At 46.2% G+C, this 24,549-nt stretch overlaps 1 long non-coding RNA gene across 1 annotated transcript; it reads left to right on the top strand.

Annotated features, from left to right (window-relative positions):
• The first annotated feature begins 317 nt into the window (after window positions 1-317).
• On the top strand, window positions 318-2,812 carry LOC142819916 (uncharacterized). The gene is made up of 3 exons (XR_012897602.2): window positions 318-919; window positions 1,574-1,759; window positions 2,307-2,812. It is a non-coding gene; the product is annotated as an uncharacterized LOC142819916 (long non-coding RNA).
• Window positions 2,813-24,549: the final 21,737 nt, after the last annotated feature.

The following is a 24,549-nucleotide window of genomic DNA, read 5'->3' as shown; positions in this document are numbered from 1 at the left end:
AGTAAAGGGCAGTAGAACTGTACTTAACCTGGACTGATTGAGGGCATCAAGATAGAGGGTGGGGACAGGTGTTTTGCTTGATGGTCTGGCTGAGTCACAAGTACTATTTGACCTGCCCCTCTCCACTGTTTAAAGCAGAGCTGATTAGGCTCCATATCTAGTCTTTTGTTTTGTTAAGTGACCACCACAGCTGAAATCACTGATAATCAGTCTAAGTGCTTAGTCCTGCTGTGGGGACAGTGTCTTTGTGTAAGAGACAGTCCAGACTGCACCAGCAGGGAGGTTCCCCCATTGAGAGCTCACTGAAATCACTGAGAGTTGGGTGGAACCTCAAGAGACCAACTTGCAGAGGTCACAGTGGCTGGTGGCAGCAGAAGGTGATGGCGCGGGGCTATTGGTAACAGAGCGATGGAGTGAACGGTGGCACAACGAACAACAGTGGCCAGAGTGAACAGTGAGCAGCTGGAGGAACAAGCAAGGTGCCACCTGGGAGGTGTACGCACATGAAAGCACCTCTGAACTCTGAATCTCCACTGACCAAGGACAACACCGGTGAGTGGGGTGTGGTGGAGGGAAACATGAGGGGCACATTAAATAAACATTTGTTTGTTGGACTATATTTTAGTGACTTTGCTCCAGAATGCTAGATTTGTGACTGGGAATGGAAACTTATATAAATGTGTTTCCTAGTAGGCCAAAATTTTTAAAATGCATTATTTGCCAAGGTTGTTATCTCACATCGTTGCTATCTTGAGAGGTCATTATGTTGGGGAGTTTCTGTACTAAACCTTTTTATTATTATAATTAATTTTTACAGAGGAATGGTCATACTGGGTCAGACCAGTGGTCCATATAGCCCGGTATCCTGTCTTCCGACAGTGGTCAAGGCCAGGTGCTTCAGAGGGAATGAACAGAGCAGGTAATCAAGTGATCCATCCCCTGTTGCCCATTCCCAGCTTCTGGCAACAGGCTAGGGACACTCAGAGCATGGTATTGCATCCTTCCCCATCCCGGCTAATAGCCACTGATGGACCAATTCTCCAGGAATTTATCTAGTTCTTTTTTTAATCCTGTTATAGCTTTGGTCTTCACAGCATCCCCTGGCAAAGAGTTCCACGGATTGACTTTATGTTGTGTGAAGAAGTACTTCCTTTTGTTTTTTTAAAACCTGCTGCCTATTAATTTCATTGGGTAACTGCTAGTTCTTGTGTTATGTGAAGGATTAAATAACATTTCCTTGTTCACTTTCTTCACACCAGTCAAGATTTTATAGACCCCCTATCATAATCCACCCTTAGTCGTCTCTTTTCTAAACTGAAAATTCCCAGTCATTTTAATCTCTCCTCCTGTTTTCATACCCCTAATCATTTTAGTTGCCCATCTCTGTACCTTTTCCAATTCCAATATATCTTTTTGGGGATGGGGTGACCAGATCTGCACACAGTATTCAAGGTGTGCACATACCATGAATTTATATAGAGGCAATATGATATTTTCTGTTATGTGTTTTGGTGTATTTTCTATTATCCTAACAAAACATTTAATTTATTCATATTTTTTTTATATGTTGCAGGTCAAAGTGAAAATTAAAAGACAAAAAACAATAGAACAATTTTTCCACTCAAAGGCCTCAAAAACTAACCAAGGTGAAGAACACATCAAGAATCAAGAATATATCAACATGTCATCTGAAGGGTCAAGTGATATATCTACATCCGACCAGCCCGAAGCAAAAATACAGCTACCTACTGAAGAAACAGTGAGTCCAGAACCTAAAGGCAGTTCCCAATGTTTGTCGATCAAAGTGTTCCCATTTATTGAAGTTAAATGGCTACTGGTGCACTGCTTGCAAAAAAGCTTACGAAGAAGGAAAGCTTTCCAATGCTATAACTTGTAAAAGTGGAGGAACTTGGTTTGTCAGACCGATCAGCAAAGCCAATGCTGACAAACTAAGTGAAAAGGCAGCAAAACACCAGGACTACGTCTAGACTGGCATGATTTTGCGGAAATACTTTTAACGGAAAAGTTTTTCCGTTAAAAGTATTTGCACGAAAGCGTGTCTAGATTGCCATAGAGTTATTGTTATAACGATGCGCTTTTGCGCAAAAGCACGTCTACATTGGTGGCGTGCTTTTGCACAAAAGCAGAAGCCCGGAACCATTTTGCAAAGGGCAAAAGGGAACCAGCCCTTTCCGGGGGCGGGGGCTGGAGCACCTTTGAGACACGTGCTTAAAGGGATCTCCCTGGGCAGCCGTTTCTCTTATATTTATAGCTTTTTAAATGTCTTCATTATATTCTTTTTTCAGCAAGAGTCCAAAAAAAATGAATATCTTGGAAAATATAGAAGATACACTGGGACTGACGTTCAAATTAGTCCATCCTGGGAAAAACCACTGGCTTTCTCATGAGCGATTCTTGGCTGTTGTCTTAAAATTACTCCAGCCATTATTACTGACTTTGGAAAGTATCTACCAAGATGGGATGGATCTAAGTAGTGAGGCTGGTGGATTACTTTTGCTACTACGTTCAGAGAAGACTATTGCTATTCTCTCTCTCGTAAATCTCCTGTTGAAACCACTTGGGTTATTAAACAATGCCATCCAGGCATCTGCTACAACAGTAGTCGATCTTTGTCCAGCAACAGAAGCTACATTTGGATCAATCAGAGAGTTATCCATTAAAAAAGTACTGGAAGAAGCAAAGATTTCAGTCCAGAAATTGACTAATGAAGGCATTTATATTGAATCCTTAAATGAAGAGGACAAGAAGTGTTTGTTAAGACAACTTAAAAAGTCCACAGACTTGATTATTAAAAATCTACAACAGCGACTTCTAGGCTGTGTCTAGACTACATGCCTCTGTCGGCAGAGGCATGTAGATTAGACAGATAGGCAAAGGCAAATGAAGCCGCGATTTAAATGTTGACATCAAAGCCCTTTGTTGGCAGCCCCGTTATTCCTCGTGGAATGAGGTTTACCGGGGCTGCCGACAAAGGGCTTTGATGTCGACAGGGGGAACGTCCAGACTAGCGTGCGAGCCGACAAACCGCTGATCAGCGGTTTGTCGGCTCAGCGCGGCAGCCATGTAAATGTAAATGAAGCCGCGGTCATTTAAATCGTGGCTTCATTTGCCTTTGCTGAACAAATAAATCTACATGCCCCTGCCCACAGAGCCATGTAGTTTAGACGTACCCCTAGATTCTACTCAACCTCCATGTGGCTTTTACAGATGCCTGTCCTATAAAATACTGACAGTTGAGGGAAGTGAGGCACTACCAGTAATGGGGCTGCCATGTGCTCAGGACAGAATAGAGAATTCAAACACAGAGTGGAATATCATACAATGAATGAATGAAGATTTGACTTCAACTTCTTTTTTATCATCACTAGTGACTTGACCGGATTTTTGTGCTATGTTTCCTGGGATGAAAGAAGTAGGAATTCATCTCTTGCTACTCCCAGTCACAACAGCTACAGTTGAGCGTTCTTTTTCATCATTGAATAGAATTTTGTGTTCTGAAAGAAGTCGCCTTCTGCCTGATCATGTGAATGAACTAATGAGCATATCAATTGAAGAAATGGAAGTACAGGACACACAAGAAGCCACCGAAGATGAATGCATTGCATTCGAGAAGTTCATTAACAGAGTTGTGCAAAATTATAATAAGAAACCAAGAAGGATGTAGATGTAGTGCTTCATAGAAGGCTTGAGTAGCCAACTTTGTGTGATTTTAAAACATGAGTTAAACTTAATAAAAAGGTCATAAAACATTTTTCAGTTTTTATTATGGTGCCATACAGTCCACCTTCACCCTCATGATCTCACCCCTCATCGGCCCTGACACCCCCCTGTAAATTCAAATACCCCCCTCCTCCCAATTTCAATTCCTGGGGAAAACACTGGTTGGATCTCCCTGGTCCCACATTCTTGGGACTTGACTGGTCCTGAATGAGGCATTTTTCCAGGCAGAGGGTGTTATTTCCAATCTCCTGCTGCCACCCCACACGCTGGGCTTCTGGCTTCCCTCTCCCCCAAAGCCCAGCTGAGCAGCTTGTTGGTTCCCTGTACCCCCCCAGCCCAGCTAAGCTGTGTGCCACTTTTCTGCATGCCCCCAGCCCAGCAGAGTTGCGCACTGCTTCTCCACATCCCCTCCCCCCTCGCTTACTTGCTTTTGCGCACCCCCAACAGGCAAAACCTCCTGCTGCTGCTATTGGCTGGATTCCCAAGCAGCAGAGAAAGCCTGGAAAATGTCCCTGACTCCTATTCCCCCAGCTGGGGCAGGAGAAGGGGGAGGCAAATCAACTGTGTGCAGCCTCTTCTAGCTACGTTTGGAGCCTGGGGATTTTTCAGGAGATTTCAGGGCTTCATGGGACTACTGGGACAGGACAATAAAAATCATGACTGTCCTGAAGAATCCAGGACAGATAGTCAGTGTATCTAAAAGCAAACCAAAAACTGTCTATAAATACAAATGACCTAGCTGTCAGCACAAAGAAGCGGCACATAATGAATATATCTGGTCAACAAACACCTGAAATCAAGTTTATATTGTGATCCCTCAAAAAGGAAGGTGAAAAAAAAGTCAAAGCTAAAAATAAGGGGTTAACCCTAAGTAGAAAAAAAAATGCAGGACTATGTAGCACTTTAAAGACTAACAAGATGGTTTATTAGGTGATGAGCTTTCGTGGGCCAGACCCACTTCCTCAGATCAAATAGTGGAAGAAAATAGTCACAACCATATATACCAAAGGATACAATTAAAAAAAATGAACACATATGAAAAGGACAAATCACATTTCAGAACAGAAGGGGAATGCAGGGGGCGGGGGAGGAAGGAAGGTAAGTGTCTGTGAGTTAATGATATTAGAGGTGGGGAAAGTTAGATGTCTGTGAGCTAATGGTATTAGAGGTGATAATTGGGGAAGCTATCTTGGTAATGGGTAAGGTAGTTGGGGCCTTTGTTCAATCCCCTCCAGAAAGTGTCGAATTTTAACATGAATGACAGTTCAGAGGATTCCCTTTCAAGTGCAGATGTAAAAGGTCTTTGTAGCAGAATGCAGGTGGTTAAGTCGTTGAGACAGTGTCCTTTCTGGTTGAAATGGCAATAAATAGTTTTTTCTTTGTGATCTTGTCTGATATCTGTTTTGTGGGCATTAATCCTTTGGCGAAGTGTCTGAGACGTTTGTCCAATGTACATAGCAGACAGACACTGCGCCCCCCCTCCCCCCGGGGCCGTCCCGGGTCCACTCCGGGAGGAGGACTTGATATGGACACGCCTGGAACTGTGGTCCCGCCTCATAGCGGGATGGGGCCTGGGACTTGTGGAACAGGGCAGGCAGCAGGGGAACCCCCCCCTGGAAGATATTTAAGGGGGAGGGTGTGTAACAGGGCAGCTGCCCTGTACTGGCCCTTTAAGAGCCAAACCCCAGCCTGGAGCAGGCCCGGGGAATTCAGCCCAGCTGGGCGGCGTTGGCCAATTTATAGCTGGGGGCTATAAAAGGGAAGGGCTGCTTCAGCCAAGGCAGTGTGAGCCTGGCTGCCGAGGGAGCAGGACGCTCTCTGGAGCTAGGGCAGGGCTAGAGAGTCAGGCTGGGCCAGGGCACTTGGACAGCCAACCAGACAGCCTGCTAGGCCTGTGGCAAGGCCGTGAGCCTGGCTGCCGAGGGAGCAGGACGCTCTCTGGAGCTAGGGCAGGGCTAGAGAGTTAGGCTGGGCCAGGGCGCTCGGACAGCCAACCGGCCAGCCTGCTAGGCCTGCGGACAGGCCTGCTGGAGAGACACCAAACCCCCGGAAGGGGGGCTCAGAGCGAGTGACTTGGGCACTGCCGGAGGGCAGTGTGGCGAAGAGACATATGTGAACGGAAAGGTTCCAGAGGGGAAACGCCCGTGAGTGGAGGCCTGGGCAGATGGAATGGGCTGATTCCGGGGACAAACGACGGACCCCCGCTACGGTGGTGAGTGACCCCCTCACGCCCCCTCACAATCAGTATTGTTCAACATCTTTATTAATTACTTGGCTGAAGAAATGGATTGCTCCCTCAGCAGGTTTGCAGATGAAACTAAGCTAGGGGGAGAGGTAGATACGCTGGAGAGCAAGGATAGGGTCCAGAGTGACCTAGACAACTTAGAGAATTGAGCCCAAAGAAGTCTGATGAGGTTCAACAAGGACAAGTGTAGAGTCCTGCACTTGAGATGGAAGAATCCCAAGCATTGTTACAGACTGACTGGCTAAGTAGCAGTTCAGCAGAAAAGGACCTGGGGATTACAGTGGATGAGAAGCTGGATATGAGTCAAAAGTGTGCCCTTGTAGCCAAGAAGGCTAAGGACATATTAAGTTGCATTAGGAGGAGCATTGCCTGCAGAGCTAGAGAAATGATTATTTGGCTTTGGTGAGGCCACATCTGGAGTATTCTGTCCAGTTCTGGTCTGGTCTTTCCCCCCCCCCCCCCCCCCGCCCCACTATAGAAAGGATGTGGACACATTGGAGACGGTCCAGCGGAGGGTGACCAAAATGATTAGGGGGCTGGAGCACATGACCTATGAGGAGAGACTGAGGGATTTGGGTTTGTTTAGTCTGCAGAAGAGAAGAGCGAGGGGGGATTTGATAGCAGCCTTCAACTTCCTGAAGGGAAGTTCGAAAGAGGATGGAGAAAGGCTGTTCACAGTAGTGACGGATGGCAGAACGAGGAGCAATGGTCTCAAGTTATAGTGGGGGAAGTCTAAGTTGGATATTAGGAAAAACTATTTCAGTAGGAGGGTGGTGAAGTACTGGAATGGGTTACCTAGGGAGGTGGTGAAATATCTATTCTAGAGGTTTTTAAGTCTCGGCTTGACAAAGCCCTGGCCAGGTTGATTCATTTGGGATTGGTCCTGCCTTGGGCAGGGAGCTGGACTTGATGACCTCCTGAGGTCTCTTCCAGCTCTGATTCTATGATTCTATGAACTTGTAATCCCCCGAATTATATATTCTATTTGTGTGCTTGTATTTTTTTTTTTTTTTTTTGTATCTGAAGTTAGTAATATGAAGTGTAAACCTGTCTCTTAATCTAGGTCTGCTAGTGAAAGTCATTGGTGGTACTTAAGGAAGATAATGGCCTGGTGCTCAAGACAATGATCTGTAAATAGTTTTGTTTTCCCTGTAAATCTAAACTGTGGTTGCTCCTCCAAAGACATGTGACTATACCACCTGGTGTTGGAATCCATCTTGAATATTGTATTTTTCCATAGGGGTAGGGAGGACAGATTTTGATTGGTCTGTCATCACTTGCAATCACTTAAATCCAACTTTTTCTACTTAAAACCATCACTTTTGTCTATTATCAAACCCAGTGTAAATATCTGTTGCCTGGGGAGGGGAGACAACAGTTGTGCATATCTCTTTTTCATTGATACAGGGTGCCAATTTTATACAGAGTAAGATGGGATTTATTGAGTTTTGGTCCCTTTTGAAGGCTGTGCTCCTGGATGCTGAGAAATTCCTGTAGCTGGGCCCTCTTCCCCCTGCCTCCCTCCTGAGCTGTTATCGGCATTTGTGTTATTCTGCTGGGGGGGAGGAGGGGGTTGTTATCCTAACTCTGTGCCTTTGCTTGGGGAGACCAGAGCTTCTGGCTCAGTAGGCCAGGTAGGTAGGCTAGCAGGTGGGCAGCCCATCAAGTGGTAGTCTCAGGAGGATCTCTGTAACCCAACCCATCACAGGGTTCTAAAGTCATTCTACATGTTGCCAGAAAAAGTATTTCCTTCCATTGATTTTGAATTTGCCATCTTTCAGTTTCATTGAATGTGTGCTTTGTTCTTGAGTGATGAGACAAATAAAAGAGCACCCCCAATTTGTCTCCTCTAGGACACTAATTTGTATATCACATCCTCTCTGACTTGCTTCTTTTCTTCAGTAAGCAATCTGGACTATTTCAATCTCTTCTAATGAGGATTTTCCATGAAGTCCTGACTTTCACAAACAGCAGCAGGGTCTCTTTAATTGCCAATCATGATGTGCACCATTTCATATTCTTCCTGAAGAATGTACACTAACTTAACACCAGTCTTGAGCACTGAATCAGTTTGGACCCTGGTAAAAGTGCATACTCTACTGGACCACTAATACCAGGTCTTACAGAACAACACACATGAAATTCAGAGGTGACTCAGAGGTGAGAGTGCCCCCTACTAGATCCCCAATTCTGCAGCACTCAGATGTTCAGTACAGCCCAATTTTAAGGATACAAATCATAACGGATTCACAGCACAAGATGCTATGAATAGATATCACTGCCATCTCTGTACCCAGTGGCTCAATCGCTGGTAGCATGGCCAGATGATATGAGAGACCAAATTATACTGATTTTCAGATCAGGCTCAAATGAGGAAATTTTCTGGAATCCTCCCCTTCACCTTGCCCTTTCTCCCACTCACTTCCTCTTCCACCCACACAGGAAATTACACGGCTTTCCTAGTGAATCACTTGGTAGCTATGATAATTCACCTGATATGCAATTTATGGCCAAGTTTCACATTAAATGTTCTGTGCAGAGAGGAACACAATAGCAAGCTGACTCTGATGCAGAAAAAAAAATCACCTTGAATTAAATGTGATTTAAGAGCTTTTCTTTTCAGTGAATCAGGCTGTTATCTTTCCAAATTCTCCTTCCTCCCAGCTCTCCGGCCTTCATCTTTGTGAATATGATATTCCTTAGAGTACATAGTTATCAGGGAGTTGCATACATAATTTATACAGAGACCTTCTAATTCAGTTCCTGGATGGGCAAGTGACATTTCCAAGGGAAATTTAGCTAACCACCAGGGTAAAGCTCCTACTGTTTTTTACAAGTTTAATACAATTTTTTATTGTTTGCAAAATAGCCTGACCTTAACTTTACCTCTACCATCAAGGGGAAGGGGAAGAGGAATTTGGATTAGAGTAGCTCAGAGAAATTAAACAAAACAAAAAAAAATAGAGACTGCACTTTGGCATACCCTGTAGAAACAGAAAGCTGGTGGAGTGGGAGATGGTAAATATAGCATTTGATATTCCTTCTATATAGCTTCAGTTGAGTATGTCACGTAGGCTTTGTTTACACTACCACATTTTGTCACCAAAAACTGCCTTTTGGCAACAAAACACTGAAAACATTCATACTGTGATGCCCTGTTTGTTAGGGAAAACACCCAGTTTTGGCACCAAAAAACTTCTGCCTCCTGTAAGAGACTTTTTTTCTTTTCCCCTCCCTTTATTGTTCACAAACTACCAGTGTGGACTCTGCTGTTTGTTTTGTCAATAGAACTGGCTTCTGCCAGTATCCCACAATGCCTGCCCTGATAGTGTTGCTCAGTGTTTTGATCTCTGCTGCCCTGCAGGGATGTATCCCTACCATTTCAAAGCTCCAGCAAGTATTTGACAGCTGAGTGAGCTGCTGCCTTTGGAGAACAAACAAAGAAGAAAAATTGGAATGCTCCAGTTCTGCCAGGCACTAGGAACACAGAGGAAGACAGAATGCTGCTGTAGGGGAAGAGGGACAGACAGGGCACTTGGGAGTAATTACTTTGAATGATCTGGGGAGTAATTATTTCGAAATAGCAGCAGTGGATCATCCACGCTACCATTATTTTGAAATAGGTATTTTGAAATAGGCGCTATTCCTTGTGGAAAGCAGGAATTATTATTCTGAAATAACCAGCCCTTTATCATATGTATAGTAGCCCAATGTCTGTGACTCTGTAACGCTGTAATGCTTGGTGTTGCCTCTGGGCAGTGCTGTTGCCTCTGTAATGTCCTCCGCCTCCCGCTGTGGTTCTCGGCTGACTTCTGCACCGCTCAGCTGGGCCACTGCATGGGAGCAAGCAGCACAAACGACCATTTGTGCCACTTGCTCCCATGCGGAAGCCTGGCTGAGCAGTGCAGAAGTCAGCCGAGCACCACAGCAGGAGGCAAAAGGGGGCGGGGCAGTGATGTACATGGCCAGGGGGTGGGGCCTGAACAAGCGTGCATTCCTGACGGAGACAGAGGAGAGCGGAGAGAGAGTGAGAGGCAGGAGGAGGAGGAGAAGAGAAAGAGAGAGTGAGAGGCAGGAGGAGGAGGAGAAGAGAAAGAGAGAGTGAGAGGCAGAAGGGGGAGGAGAAGAGAAAGAGAGAGTGAGAGGCAGGAGGGGGAGGTGAAGCGAAAGAGAGAGATGGAGAGAGAGGCAGGAGGCAGAGGAGAGCTGAGAGAGAGAGGGGGAGGAAGTAGGAGGAGGAGAGAGAGAGAGAGAGAGACGGAGCGAGAGACCGGAGGCTCAGGAGAGAAGAGTGAGAGAGAAAGGGAATAGGACGTAGAAGAGAGACCCAAAAATCCCATCTTATGACAGGCTAATTGTCTAGTTTTGTAATAACAGGCTTGGCAGTGTGGACGCTCTGCTTGTTATACAAAATAAGGGGAGTTTGTTCCTAATGACTCCTTAGTGTAAACCAGGGCACACTATGCTGCTATGACATTCCTCAGCATGGAGAGCTCACAGAGTTAATCATGATGCTGCTTCCAGCAGCTGAGGAAGCTGTGGGAGAACTCAGAGGGAATTCCAAGATGTGCAGGAATTAGCTCTGCCTTCCTCCACCACTGCAGTGTGGAAAACATATCTACAGTGTACTGCTCACACTGACGATGGTGGTGCCCCCCATGTGGGCACCAGTGTTGACAGAGAGGGCAAGTGTGAACACCCTCCAGTAATGTTTGTTTTGCCACGTTTTGGGTGTTGACATAAATTTGTTAATAAAACTTGGTGGTGTAGAGATGCCCTTAGAAACTAGGGTGCAAGGTAGTAAAGGAAAGGGGGATAAGATACGATCTGTAGCCTAGGTTTTCTTGAACATTGGGCTCAAGATTGCCTGGAGCTAGGGTAGACTCACTTGAAACTCGGGCCTAGGCCTTCTTAAACCCAGTCCAAGTTCCCTTACAACTCATGTTTCAAAAGTCCCGTGTTCTGCAAAGAGCTTGTGAGTGTATGGGTGAGTATAAACACAGAGAGCTGCAGGTGTAATTGCCAGCTTGAGACATACCTGCGCTAGTTCTGATCAATTAGCATGCTAAGAATAGAAGTGTGGTCATGGCAGCACAAGCTCTGGGAGAGGCATGCGGCCATGAGTGAATTTTTTCCAGCCATGACAAGCTTCCAAAGCCTGGTTGGAAACTGGGTGTGTGTGGCAGGGGGTCGGGCGGGGGGGAGACCAGCAGTCCCGGCCCTGCGGTGCCCAGCTATTGTGTCTGATTAGCTGTTACCAAAGGCAGTAAGATTCATTGCCTTGGTGTTTGCACTGCTGCTGCCAGCAGGAGTCAGTGCCCTGCATCACAAAGCCTCCATGAGGGCTCCAGACTGCCTCTGGAAACATGGGGCCAGTGTGCACAGCACTGAAAACAGCTCTTGTTAGAGGCGTTTCCAGTCCACCATCCCCATAGTGGGTTTTTGTTTGAAAGGCTGCGGAGAGACAGGTCAGGCCCGTGCCCAGGACTTTCTGTGGCAGGTGCTTTTTTTGTAAATGTGGGCAGCAAGGGAGTGGTCCCCCAAGCAAGTGGGGAAATCAGCCCCAGCCTTCCCCCAGCTGCCTGGAGCATGGGGAGGGAGGCTTGGACAGTGCACTGCTCCTGACTTCCCCCGGCCAGTGGGCGCATGTTTACTCAGGGGACCATGCGAGGTTGTGTTCACATCCTTCTCACCCCCCCACCCCCCGCGTATGGGCCTGCAAGTCAGCTCTTCCCTCACTTGGAGCCACACTCGCTGTTTACAGATGCTGTAACTACCATGGCAGCTCAAGGGCTCTGGGGTAACGCAGGGCTTGGCAACTCACTGCAGAGCCTCTGCTCTAGGACACCTTCCAAACAGAAAAATAGATGCAAAGTGGGGTGCTCTACTTCTTACCTTTTCCTTACCACATAAATCAGGGACCATGGTGTGAATGTGCACATGGGCATTGGGATTTGGTTTTTTCCTACAGTTAGTGAAGTATTTTAGGGAAAATTGTCAAAGCGGCCACCAGCAACAGTTGGTCACATTCTGACACCAAATATTTTGTGGTGAGAACCGCTGGGTTAGAAGCCTTGACTCAGTAGATATGTGCTCAGGCTGCTGGCCCATCCTGTCACTCATGCTGCATTGGCTCCACATTGGATTTCGCATGCTAACTCAATGGGAGCTAGCACAGGTATGTCTCTTCAAGCTGGAAGTTACAATTCCAGTCCCAGCTACTGGCTGAGAGCTGATGCCCAGCAATGCTCACTTTGGTAGACTGTGCGCCACCCAGAGGTGAGGGAAAGCCATCTCCCAAAGCGATGTAAGTTATTCCGATCAAAGCACCGAGTGAACAGCATTGTGGCAGCCGAAGCAGCTCTCCCATCGACATAGCTACTGCTGCTCAGTGAAATGGAGTAATTATGCCCAGGTGGAGAGCTTTCTCCCATGGACACAGAGAGTTAGCGTCAGCTACATTGGTGCCAGAGGAGTTGGCAGCCTCCATGGGCCCCTGGGCATGGGAGAGGGTCTGCGCTCCATGCTGAGGTGCGCTGCTCCCTGGCCCTTAGCACTGCCCACAGTGTGCAGTGCAGAGCTCCAGCCTTTGAATACCTGGGCCCTGCGGAAACTCATTGGCACAGTTGTGCTGATGTAGCAATTCTAGTGTAGACTAACTCTGAGTTTCATGTTCCATGGGCAATATGTGTCTCACCTGTCCATGTTCTTCTGAACAAGCTTTTGCAGATACTGGTGGGCTGTGTCTACACTGGGCCACTTATTCCGGAAAATCAGCCGCTTTTCCGGAATAAGCTGCGAGCTGTCTACACTGGCCCTTGAATTTCCGGAAAAGCAACGACGCTCTACTGTACAAAATCAGCCGCTATTCCGGAAAAACTATTCTGCTCCCGCTCAGGCATAAGTCCTTATTCCGGAACACTGTTCCGGAAAAGGGCCAGTGTAGACAGCCCAGTAGTCTTTTCCGGAAAAAAGCCCTGATCGCGGAAATGACGATCGGGGCTCTTTTCTGGAAAAGCGCGTCTACATTGGCCACAGACGCTTTTCCGGAAAAAGGGCTTTCTCCCATGGGCACAGAGAGTTAGCGTCAGCTACATTGGTGCCAGAGGAGTTGGCAGCCTCCATGGGCCCCTGGGCATGGGAGAGGGTCTGCGCTCCATGCTGAGGTGCGCTGCTCCCTGGCCTTTCCTTTTCCGGAAAAACTGAAAACGGAATAGTATTCCGTTTTAAGCAGTTCCAGAAATTCATGCCAGTGTAGACACAGCCGTGATGTTTGGTTTACTACTTTGCAGGCTGTTTCTGACTTGTTCCCTGCCCACCCCCCGCAGAGATTTTCACTTCACAGTTGTTAGAATTTAAAATGGAACAAGAACAAACAAGGAGCAATTTGGTATCTCTCAAGACAGGCATCTGAAATAAATCACTGCTTCATAGCTAGTTATTAAGAAGCAGGAACGGATAAAGAGGCAGCACAGAACTTCTGAGTCGCTTTGCTGCTCTGAACCTGGTTCTGAGAAACTTAGCCGCCTTTGTTGAACCCCTCAGAGAAGAGATTACATAGCAGGAAGGAAGTCATTGCCCACTGGGAATTCTGAAAATAGCAGGAGACTGAGAAATGAGTGGGGAACTGAGACAGAATAACCAGTGTTGCTCAGGGATGTGTGGTTAGTCCGAAGCAAATATGTGTCTTTCATTACCACTTATGCTCTAGGAAAAAAAGAGACTTGATGTACTAGCAAAGTAGAAATCATGTACAGTTCATCACTATCAGAAAATACTGTTCTCTGCCAGGCCTGGGCTTGAGTCAAAAACTACATTTCAGCATTTCAGATGTCACTTTTATGTACATCAGCTGGCAATGCAATTTCCAGCTCATGTAGACATCCATGTATTAGCTTTGCTTGAGCTAGCACACTAAGGTCTTGTCTTCACTGGCACATTTCATTGAGAAAAACTGCCTTTGGATGACAAAAACCTAAGAACATCCACCTTACAATGCACAAATGTCATGACATATGGTTGTTTTTCACCACACAAAACTTCCAGCTCCATGAGGGACTATTGTCTCTACGCTGTCGACAATCATGCAGTATGTACCAGGTAGAATTTTGTCAAGTTTATTGGACTCCATCATGTAGCTCATAGTGCCCTATTTAGCCACTCTGGACATCACCCTGAATTCAGCCCTTCATCCACACAATGTTTACAGGTAAATGTGGAAGCAGGCTCTTTGCTGGCCAAGCCTCTCGTGCGTACTGCCATCCAAGCAAAAGGTCAACTTCCCCTTGATGAAAAACCTTACACTATGTAACTTAAAGATCAGCGACGAACAGGAACCAAAACCAGACCTAAAAAGTTAATGTAAAGTTCGTGCTAGTTGTGCTGACTGTGCCATGCCCGATAAGGCAGGATAACACACATCAGGCTGTAGGGAAATATTGTAAGCTCCCTGGACATTCAATAATGAATTTAAAAGTAGCCATCCTTCAAAATAATTTTATTGCCTGATTATAGAGGGAGACATCTGAACTTTGAAGTAGGAATAAGATCCTCCGGAAAAGGGCGCTTTTTCCGGAGGATCGGGGCCAGTGTAGACGCTCTTTTCCGGCTTTTCTAAAAGCCGGAAAAAAACGGCGGACATTTTTATTTAAATGCCGCGGGGGATATTTAAATCCCCCGCGCATTTCCCTATTGCGATTTCAAAAATTACCATGCCCCTTCTGGAAAAGGGGCCAAGTAGACGTAGCCTTGGTGACTATTGCATGTCAAAAGCTCTTTCATCATCAAAGCTTCTCAGTGTAGATATAGCCCCAGAGTGACTTTGTGGACCTAGCAGAGGCAAAAGCCAGAGGGGTCCTGTCTTGCAGAGCCCCATTATCATTTAGCAAATCTCTATAGGCATTTGTCTCTGTGCATGGGAAGCTTGAGTTAAATGCCAGGAGCCATTAGCAGACAATTAAACCTAATGTTGCAGTCAGCATAAAGATCTCAGTCTCTCTGCTCAATTTAAATCTCTAGAAACTTTCACATTTCTAATCAACAGATACAGGGGAAATATATATATATATATATATATATATATGCACACCAGAGCATTAACTTTCATGTCAAATCAAGCCAAAAATTGCTGAGTGCAGTAACACTAAGAAAATATAATTGACTATTAGCACAATGCAGTTTGTGGTTTCTATTTGGATACCCAAGGATATCTATCCCATCACCCTCAAAAAGTTATTGAAATAACGTCGCTGAATAAACATCTGAAATATTGAGAGTAAGGAGGAATTAGATCAGATGACAATCAGTAAAAGGAGCAGGAGCTAGTAACAATTAGCTCTTCAGATGTGATATTAATGGAGGTCCCTTCTTGCCCATTTATCATCACCAGACCAATGAGTGTGGAATTCTTAGAGAAAGAAGAAGGCTACAGGTGCTCTTCTTCATATAGGATTTCAAAGCAAAATCCTCTCTGCCCATCCCTCTTAGTTGGGTTGCAGTATAGAAGGAGTTGAAGTGTCAGAAGTGCTGTTCATTAGTTGAGGTGTTAAAGTCTTTTTTGCCCAACTCTTTTGGAGTGCCTGCATGGAAGTTAAAGAGGCCACCTTACTTGTTGGGAAAGAGAAGTGCCAACACTGGAATTTCAACAAGCACTAATCCCTCTCTGAGGGCATGTCTACACTACATGGAAGATTGATGCTGCCGTGGTTGATCTTCTATAGTTCAATTTAGTGGGTGTAGTAAAGACCTGGTTGATCAAACTCAAAGGGCACCCTCGTTGGCCCCAGTACTTGAGTCCTCTCAATGAGTAAGGGAAGTTGATGGGAGCGTTTGTCTCATTGACCTCCAGTGTGTGGACAGGGATTTAAGATACATCAACTGCAGCTACAAAATTTACATAGCTGGAGATGAGTATCTTACTTTGACCTTCCCATCTAGTGTCGACCAGGCATGAGACAGGCACGTGTGTTTCAGGCTTTGCATGCACAGTGGCTGGGGATCCCTGCTCAGTCACTTGACTGCCAGCTGCAGCTTTGTTGAGTACTTTTGAGTTAGTTGGAGAATGGAATGAAAAGGGCTGTGTCTAGACTGGCCAGTTTTTCAGGAAAATCAGCCGCTTTTCCGGGAAAAACTTGCCAGCTGTCTACACTGGCCGCTTGAATTTCCAGAAAAGCACTGACGATCTCATGTAAGATCATCAGTGATTTTCCGGAAATGCTATGCTGCTCCCGTTCGGGCAAAAGTCTTTTTCCGAAAGACTTTTGCGCAAAAGGGCCAGTGTAGACAGCACAGTACTGTTTTCCACAAAAAAGCCCCGATCGTGAAAATGGCGATCGGGGCTTTTATGCAGAAAAGCGCGTCTAGATTGGCCACAGAAGCTTTTCCGCAAAAAGTGCTTTTCCGGAAAAGCGTCCTGCCAATCTAGACGCTCTTTTCCGAAAATGCTTTTAACAGAAAACTTTTCTGTTAAAAGCATTTCCGAAAATCATACCAGTGTAGACGTAACCGAGATATTTTACTGCTCCAAGTTCTGTTCTACAGCTCTACTCACCGATGTCCACACAAAAAGCCAAAAGTGGAGACTTGATATAAGATGAAGAGGAAAACTATCAAAACCTCCCATCAGGTCCCCAAATGACAAACCCTAAAGTACATCTGAGAGAAGTGAGACCTTCTTTCAGGTTGGAAAGTGTCTGTTCTGACCCTGTTACTCCTTTTAAAACACAGGTGGGGAACCTTTTTTGGGTTTGGCGCTGCTGACCCACAGAAAAATCAGTTGGGGTATGTCTAGACTACATGCCGTATGTCTAGTATGTCTAGTATGTCCAGACTAAATTAAACATACCGACATAGTCAATGAAGCGGGGATTTAAATATCCCCCACTTCATTAGAATAAAAATGGCTGCCACTTTGTGCCAGCTCAGCTGTTTGTTGGCACAAACTGGCATTCAAGATGGGGATCGGTCGACAAGGAAAGCCTTTGCTGACCGATCCTATAAACCTCATGTCACGAGGCATAAGGGATCAGTCGGCAAAGGCTTTCCTTGTCGACCGATCTCCATTTTGATTGCCGGTTTGTGCTGAGAAACAGCTGAGCCGGCACAATGCGGCTGCCATTTTTATTCGAATGAAGCCGGGGATATTTAAATCCCCGCTTCATTGACTATGTCGGTATGTCTAAGCTGAGGCATGTAGTCTAGACATACCCTTGGGGGCCAGAATCTGGGGGGAGACAGTGGGAGGGCTGGAGTGCCATCATGGGCTCCCCAATGCTGGGGGAGACTCTAAGCCTCGTGGGCCAGATCTAGGCAATCCAGCAGCCAAATCCAGCCCCTGGGCCTTAGGTTCCCCACCCATGTTTTAATGGGTTAAAAAGCCAGGGAGTTGTTGTGCCCTCAGAGAAAAAGAACCATAAGTTCTCATATCCTTGATTCCACCAGGAGCTGTGGAAAGAAACAGTCTTATACAATCATTCCCAAACAGTGCTCTCTGGACCATTTGTTGGTGGTTCATGGAGGGCTGGCTGGTCAACTGATCTGGCTCCTTCTTGGGGTACGTCTAGACTACATGCCTCTGTCGCCAGAGGCATGTAGATTAGGCTACCAGACATAGTAAAATGAAGCGGCGATTTAAATAATCGCCGCTTCATTTAAATTTACATGGCTGCCGCGCTGAGCTGACAAACAGCTGATCAGCTGTTTGTCGGCTCAGCGCGATAGTCTGGACGCGCGGGTGTCGACATCAAAGGTATTTGTCGACCACCCAGGTAAGCCTCCTGGGATGAGGTTTACCTGGGTGGTCGACAAATACCTTTGATGTCGACACTCGCGCGTCCAGACTATCGCACTGAGCCGACAAACAACTGATCAGCTGTTTGTTGGCTTAGCACGGCAGCCATGTAAATTTAAATGAAGCGGCGATTATTTAAATCGCCGCTTCATTTTACTATGTCTGGTAGCCTAATCTACATGCCTCTGGCGACAGAGGCATGTAGTCTAGACGTACCCTTGTTTTGAGCTGCCAAATTACATCACTAGCTGGTTTCAGGATTTCAGGTGCAGGGTGGTAGAAACTGATAGAAAAAAAGAGGAGGAGCCTTCCATGAGAAGCTCTCAATTAGCAAATGAAAAACAGTAGAGCTGCTGATCTAGTAATGGATTGCACATGGGTGCCCTTGCTCACTGTCTGGAATTCAATGGGAGTTGGGGGTGCTCAGCTCCTTTGTACATCAGGGCACTTAGGCCACATGCACACTAGAAAATTATGTCCACCAAACTTCTATTGTCATAGAACTGCCAGTTATTGAATTACTTGGCTCCGTGTGTTGTCGGTACATGTGCTCTCCAGGAGTGCTTGCATCAGTTGCGTTGTCTGTATAGGGCTTTGTGGGACAGGTCTGACACTTCAATGTAAGCAACACAGGAACTACACTGATACTAAATTGAACTGATTGCATCCATCGTGACTCTACATTGCTTGGGAAGGGGATGTTACTAAATCTGAGTAGAGAGGCACTTACATCAGTGGGAGCCAAATTTAAGTGAAGACCTTTGCACAGCTATGATCACACAAGGCAGCTTATGTCATCCTAACCCAGTAGTGTAGACCAGGCCTTATTTAGGTGTTGAAGTAATCAAGAGGTAGTGATGGGATATTGGCTTGGGAGTTCCATTCCTGACTCGACTACTGTCCTACAACAAACAGATATCATCTTTCTCTCCAAATGCAAACTGATGGACATTATACCAAATGGACTGAAGGTGAAAAATCCATTGCTATCTACATACTGCACAGACTACAGAGAGAGATTATGCCATATACTATCCAAAAAACTGAAGAACCAACTGATCAGCATCCTGTACAGCAAACAGGAAAACATCAAAAAAGAGCTCTCCAATCTGGAGTCTATCATACAACACCAACCTTCCGCACACGTGGACTTTACTAAAATAAGACAGGAGATCTACATTACACACTTCACTTCTCTACAGAGGAAAAAGGACTGTAAGCTGTCTAAAATCCTACCTACCACATGGGGCCACAACAATGGTACCCCTAACTCACCCAGCAATATCGTCAATTTCTCCAACTACACACTCAGCCCGGCAGGAGAATCTGTTCTATCTCGGGGACTCTCTTTTTGCCCTGACATCCCTACTAACATGGTACAGTTCTGCGGTGATCTGGAAGCCTACTTTCGCCGTCTCCGTCTCAAGGAATACTTCCAACACAACACCGAACAGTGCACTGACACACAGATACCTTCCCACCAACAGCACAAGAAGAAGAACTCCACATGGACTCCTCCTGAGGGCCGAAATGACAGTCTGGACCTCTACATAGAATGCTTCTGCCGACGTGCACAGGCAGAAATTGTGGAAAAACAGCATTGCTTGCCTGGTAACTTCAGTCGTGCAATGCCATCCACAGCCTCCGGAACAACTCTGACATTATAATCAAAGAGGCTGACAAAGGAGGTGCTGTTGTCATCATGAACAGGCCTGACTACCTAAAAGAGGCTGCCAGACAACTCTCCAATACCAAATTCTACAGGCCTCTTTCCTCAGATCCCGCTAAGGAATACACTAAGAAACTACACCATCTGCTCAGGACACTCCCTACACAAGCACAGGAACAAATCGACACACCCTTAGAGCCCCGACCAGGGTTGTTCTATCTATTACCCAAGATCCACAAACCTGGAAATCCAGGATGCCCCATCATCTCGGGCATTGGCATTCTCACTGAAGGACTGTCTGGCTATGTGGACTCTCTGCTCAGACCCTATACCACCAGTGCTCCCAGTTATCTACGTGACACTATGGATTTCCTGAGAAAACTACAATGCATAGGTGATCTTCCAGAAAACACCATCCTAGCCACCATGGATGTAGAGGCTCTCTACACTAACATCCCACATGCAGATGGAGTACAAGCTGTCAGGAACAGTATCCCTGATGATGCCACAGCACAACTGGTGGCCGAACTCTGTGAATTTATCCTCACACACAACTATTTCAGATTTGGTGACAACCTATACCTCCAGACCAGTGGCACTGCTATGGGCACCCGCATGGCCCCACTATACGCCAACATTTTTATGGCTGACCTGGAACAACGCTTCCTCAGCTATCATCCAATTACATCCCTTCTCTACCTACGCTACATCGATGACATCTTCATCATCTGGATCCATGGGAAGGAGACTCTGGAAGAATTTCACCATGATTTCAACAGCTTTCACCCCACCATCAACCTCAGCATGAACCAATCTACACGGGAGGTCCATTTCCTGGACACCACGGTATAAATAAGTGACGGTCACATAAATACCACCCTATACCGAAAACCTACCGACCGCTATACTTACCTGCATGCCTCCAGCTTCCATCCCGGACACACCACACGATCCATTGTTTACAGCCAAGCACTGAGGTACAACCGCATATGTTCCAAACCCTCAGACAGAGACCTACACCTACAAGATCTTCAACAAGCATTCTGTAAACTACGATACCCATACGAGGAAGTGAGGAGACAGACTGACAGAGCCAGACGTGTATCAAGAAGCCTCCTGCTACGGGACAAGCCCAAGAAAGAAACCAACAGAACACCACTGGCCATCACCTACAGTCCCCAGCTAAAACCTCTCCAACGCATCATTGGTGATCTACAACCCATCCTGGACAATGATCCCTCACTTTCACAGGCCTTGGGAGGTAGGCCAGTCCTTGTCCAGAGACAACCCGCCAACCTGAAGCATATTCTCACCAGCAACTACACACCGCACCATAATAACTCGAGCTCAGGAACCAATCCTTGCAACAAACCTCGGTGCCAACTCTACCCACATATATACACCAGCAACACCATCACAGGACCTAACCAGATCAGCCATACTGTCACTGGTACATTCTCCTGCACATCTACCAATGTAATATATGCCATCATGTGCCAACAATGCCCCTCTGCTATATACATCGGCCAAACAGGACAGTCCCTACGTAAAAGAATCCATGGACACAAATCTGATATTAGGAATGGCAACATACAAAAACCTGTAGGGGAACACTTCAATTTTCCTGGACACACAATTGCAGATCTAAAGGTAGCCATCCTGCAGCAAAAAAACTTCAGGACCAGACTAGAAAGAGAAACTGCTGAGCTACAGTTCATCTTCAAGTTTGACACAATCAACTCTGGATTAAACAAAGACTGTGAATGGCTTGCTAACTACAAAAGCAGCTTCTGCTCTCTTGGAATTCACACCTCCAGATCAGCTGCTAGAAGTGGGCCTCATCCTCCTTGATTGGATCCACCTCATCATCTGATCCTGGCCTGCATATTTATACCTGCCTCTGGAAATTTCCACTACATGCATCTGACGAAGTGGGTCTTTGCCCACGAAAGCTTATGCTCCTACATTTCAGTTAATCTATAAGGTGCCACAGGACTCCTCGCCGCTTGTCCTACAACAGAACTTCAAACAAGTCACTATCCTGTGCATCTCCTTTCCATATCTTTGGTTTGTCTACTTTGACTGTGAGGGCTGGGACTGTTCCTTACTGTGCATTTGCCAGTACCTTGGAGAGTGGAGTCCCAATTTTATGTGGCAGCTCTAAGCAGTACCGTTGTACAAATTGTTAATAAACAATCTAGTGTATTTGAAAGCATTGTCTGTCTGTGTGTTTATTCAAGAACTCCTCCTAAGACAGGGCTAGGCAAGAGACTAAGTGGGCCGGATCCAGCTTGCCAAGTTCTTTCATCCAGCCCTCATGGCAGCTCTCGGCCCCATCCTTTAGCGCATTGCCTGGGAGCCAGAGAGGCGTGAGCCCTTTCAATTGCGTCTATTTAAAGGGCTTGCACTTCCCAGCAGCTGCTGAATAGGAACAATTGAAAGGGCTCGCAGGTCCCGGCCCCACCATGTTGCCTGGGAGCCATAGGGGAGGTGTGAACTCTTTCACTAGCTTCTATTTAAAGGGCTTGTGCCTTCCAGGTGGCTGCCAGGCAACATGGTAACTTCTGCCAGCAGGCACAAGCCCTTTAAATAGCAGGAGATGAAAGGGCTTGCAGCTCCTGCCCTCTGCTACCATGTTGCCTGGGAATCACCTGGAAGGCACAATTTAAAGGCCCTGCCCCTTCCACCTGAGACCCCGCCCCTTCCAGATTTGTACGAGGACATTGCTGGCTGCTCCCCTTCAGGCTTCTTTCAGAAGACGTTTTTCTGGAAGAGATCTTCCAAAAAAACTTCTTCTGAAAGAGAGTGTCCACACTGCAAAAGTGCATTGAAAAAGCGATCTGCTTTTTTGACAGATAGCATGCAGACTGATTGGATGCGATCTCTCATGTAAGCTGTGATTACTATGGGTGGAATGGCCACCAGGGTACCTGTGCTTTTTCCTCGTTCCTCTTCTTGCAAAAGAACTCCCTCCTCCCTCTGCACACACACCTTTTCCCGAAAGAGCTCTTTCAGAAAAAGTCTTCTTCCTCACAGAAAGAAGTTTACCAATGTCGGCAAAACCCCTCAGTTCTTTCGATTTTTTTTGAAAGAACGTGATTGCAGTTTGGACGTAATTGAATTTTTTCAGAAAAACTACTGTTTTTCTGAAAAAAACTCTGTAGTGTAGACATACCCTGGCTGGGAACCGCAGGTGGCAGACAAACCTGGACCTGACCCAGCTGGGAAACATGCACCCGTCCCTTGGTTGTGCCTGCTGGAGCTGCAGCAACCATGGAGAGGTGCTTCTCACCTGGCCCCATGCTGCTGCAGTGACAGAGGGCTGGGGTAGTCCTCTCTCCCCAGGGCAGCCTACATCCTGAACCTCTCCTCCCCAGCCCTACCCCAGAGCAAGCATTTCAATGAAGTATGGGCATTTTCATTTTATTTTCTATAAAACAAAAATTGAGTTAAATGCCAGGTCCTAGCAATAGAGAGAGATAGGTGCCTGTCTTTAGGCACCTCAGCTTGAAACATTTGCCCTTAACCTCTGTGCTTCAGTTTCTGCAGCTGTTAAAGTGAGGATGTTAATACTCATCCACTGGGCATGGGAGCTTTCAAGCTGGTTTCACGAATGTTTGAAAGTCCTGAATTAAGTGCCACGTATTATCCTGCTTGTTGCCCATCACGGTGTAATGCAACTAGTTGAATAGGCTGAACTCTGCTTGCACTGCACTGCCGGTCCATGTACACGCACAGTGGCATCCCTGGACATTGACCCTCCATGTCTGCTCCAACAGACTTGGGCTAGTCTAGCTCACGCCACTGCACTAAAAATTGCTGTATAGATGTTGCTGCGTGAGCTGATGCTTGAGCTGTGTAATAGGGAGGAGGTGGTCTGGGGTGCCCAGTGCAAACTAGCAACATGCATGCCAGAGAAGCAGCAGCACAGAAAGAAAGAACATTCGTGTTTTTATTGCTGGGCAGTGGAACCAATGCACTAGCTGGATAACTAGGAGTTGGCGCTTGCTATGTGTATGTTGCTTTCATAACAGAACTCCCCATTAATTTAGTAGGATGCCAAGGGAAAATGCACGTTTTGGTAGAGAAATAATGCTATGGAAAGATGCAGCCTTCAAGAGGATGAATAGGAAAAATAAACATGGGTGTGTTGGCATCAGGTAAAGCTGCAAAGGACAATGCCCAATAAAAGGCATGCAGGGCTGTGTAGTCTGAGGGCAGGAAGACAATACATCTCATCAGACTCCTACCTTGAGGATCACAGTCAAGTTGTAACCGGTAGGATACTTCTCTGCCATTAGCCAGGCATTCAAAAGGTGGCACTGGGCCAACAGCCTGCACGTTAGATGCAACATGCAAAGGAAAAGGGTATCAAAAGGGCCAAGAGGACACAGTAAAAAAAATCAAGCTGAATGTCAGAACAGGAGCTAAACTGAAAGTTTTTGTTCTGGCTGGAAAAATCAGCTGTCTTGTAAAATCTCTGCAAATTCTTATTTATGTCAAGCACAGCTGGACAAAACACAGAGCTGGTTGGACAGCTGGCCATAAAAGACAGAAATATCAGCCACAGGATTCTTCAAAGGTAGCAATGTCAGTGGCTTGTTTGACCCCAGGCACACAGTAAAGGAAAGTGATTATCGTACGCACACAGACACACGTGGCTAAGCAGACAATGTAAACAAATACCTGCTTCAATCCATACTAAAGAATCCTTCTATTAATAAAATATTAAGGCACTTTTCACTACACAGCCCCTTGAAGCTGGCATAATGACCGTTTGCAAAGTAACATACTCTCTGACCCAAGTTATTTTTGCATTTTAGGAACTTAGTGAGAAATCCCATGCAAAACTTACAGTGTCTGTATAGCACAAATGGGTATGTGAAACGGTGGATAAGAGGGAGAGGAATACCAAGGACCACCTGACATAGCTTCTTGTCTTATCACAGCTTTGCTATGGCTGCATAACCATGAGCTATCTAAGTATTCTTATATTCACCCATTACTGTGGAATCTGAGTGCTGGAAGAGCCACAGTTACCTTAGTCCTGGGTGGGGGCGCTCTTCTAAGGATGTGAAAGGTTCATCGGTAAGCATTGTGCTTAAT

Source organism: Pelodiscus sinensis, chromosome 26 (genome assembly GCF_052426305.1).
Source record: "Pelodiscus sinensis isolate ZL-2025 chromosome 26, ASM5242630v1, whole genome shotgun sequence".
NCBI lineage: Eukaryota > Metazoa > Chordata > Testudines > Trionychidae > Pelodiscus > Pelodiscus sinensis.
The sequence above is the reverse complement of the archived record's forward strand: the minus strand, read 5'-3'. Positions and strand labels throughout refer to the sequence as shown.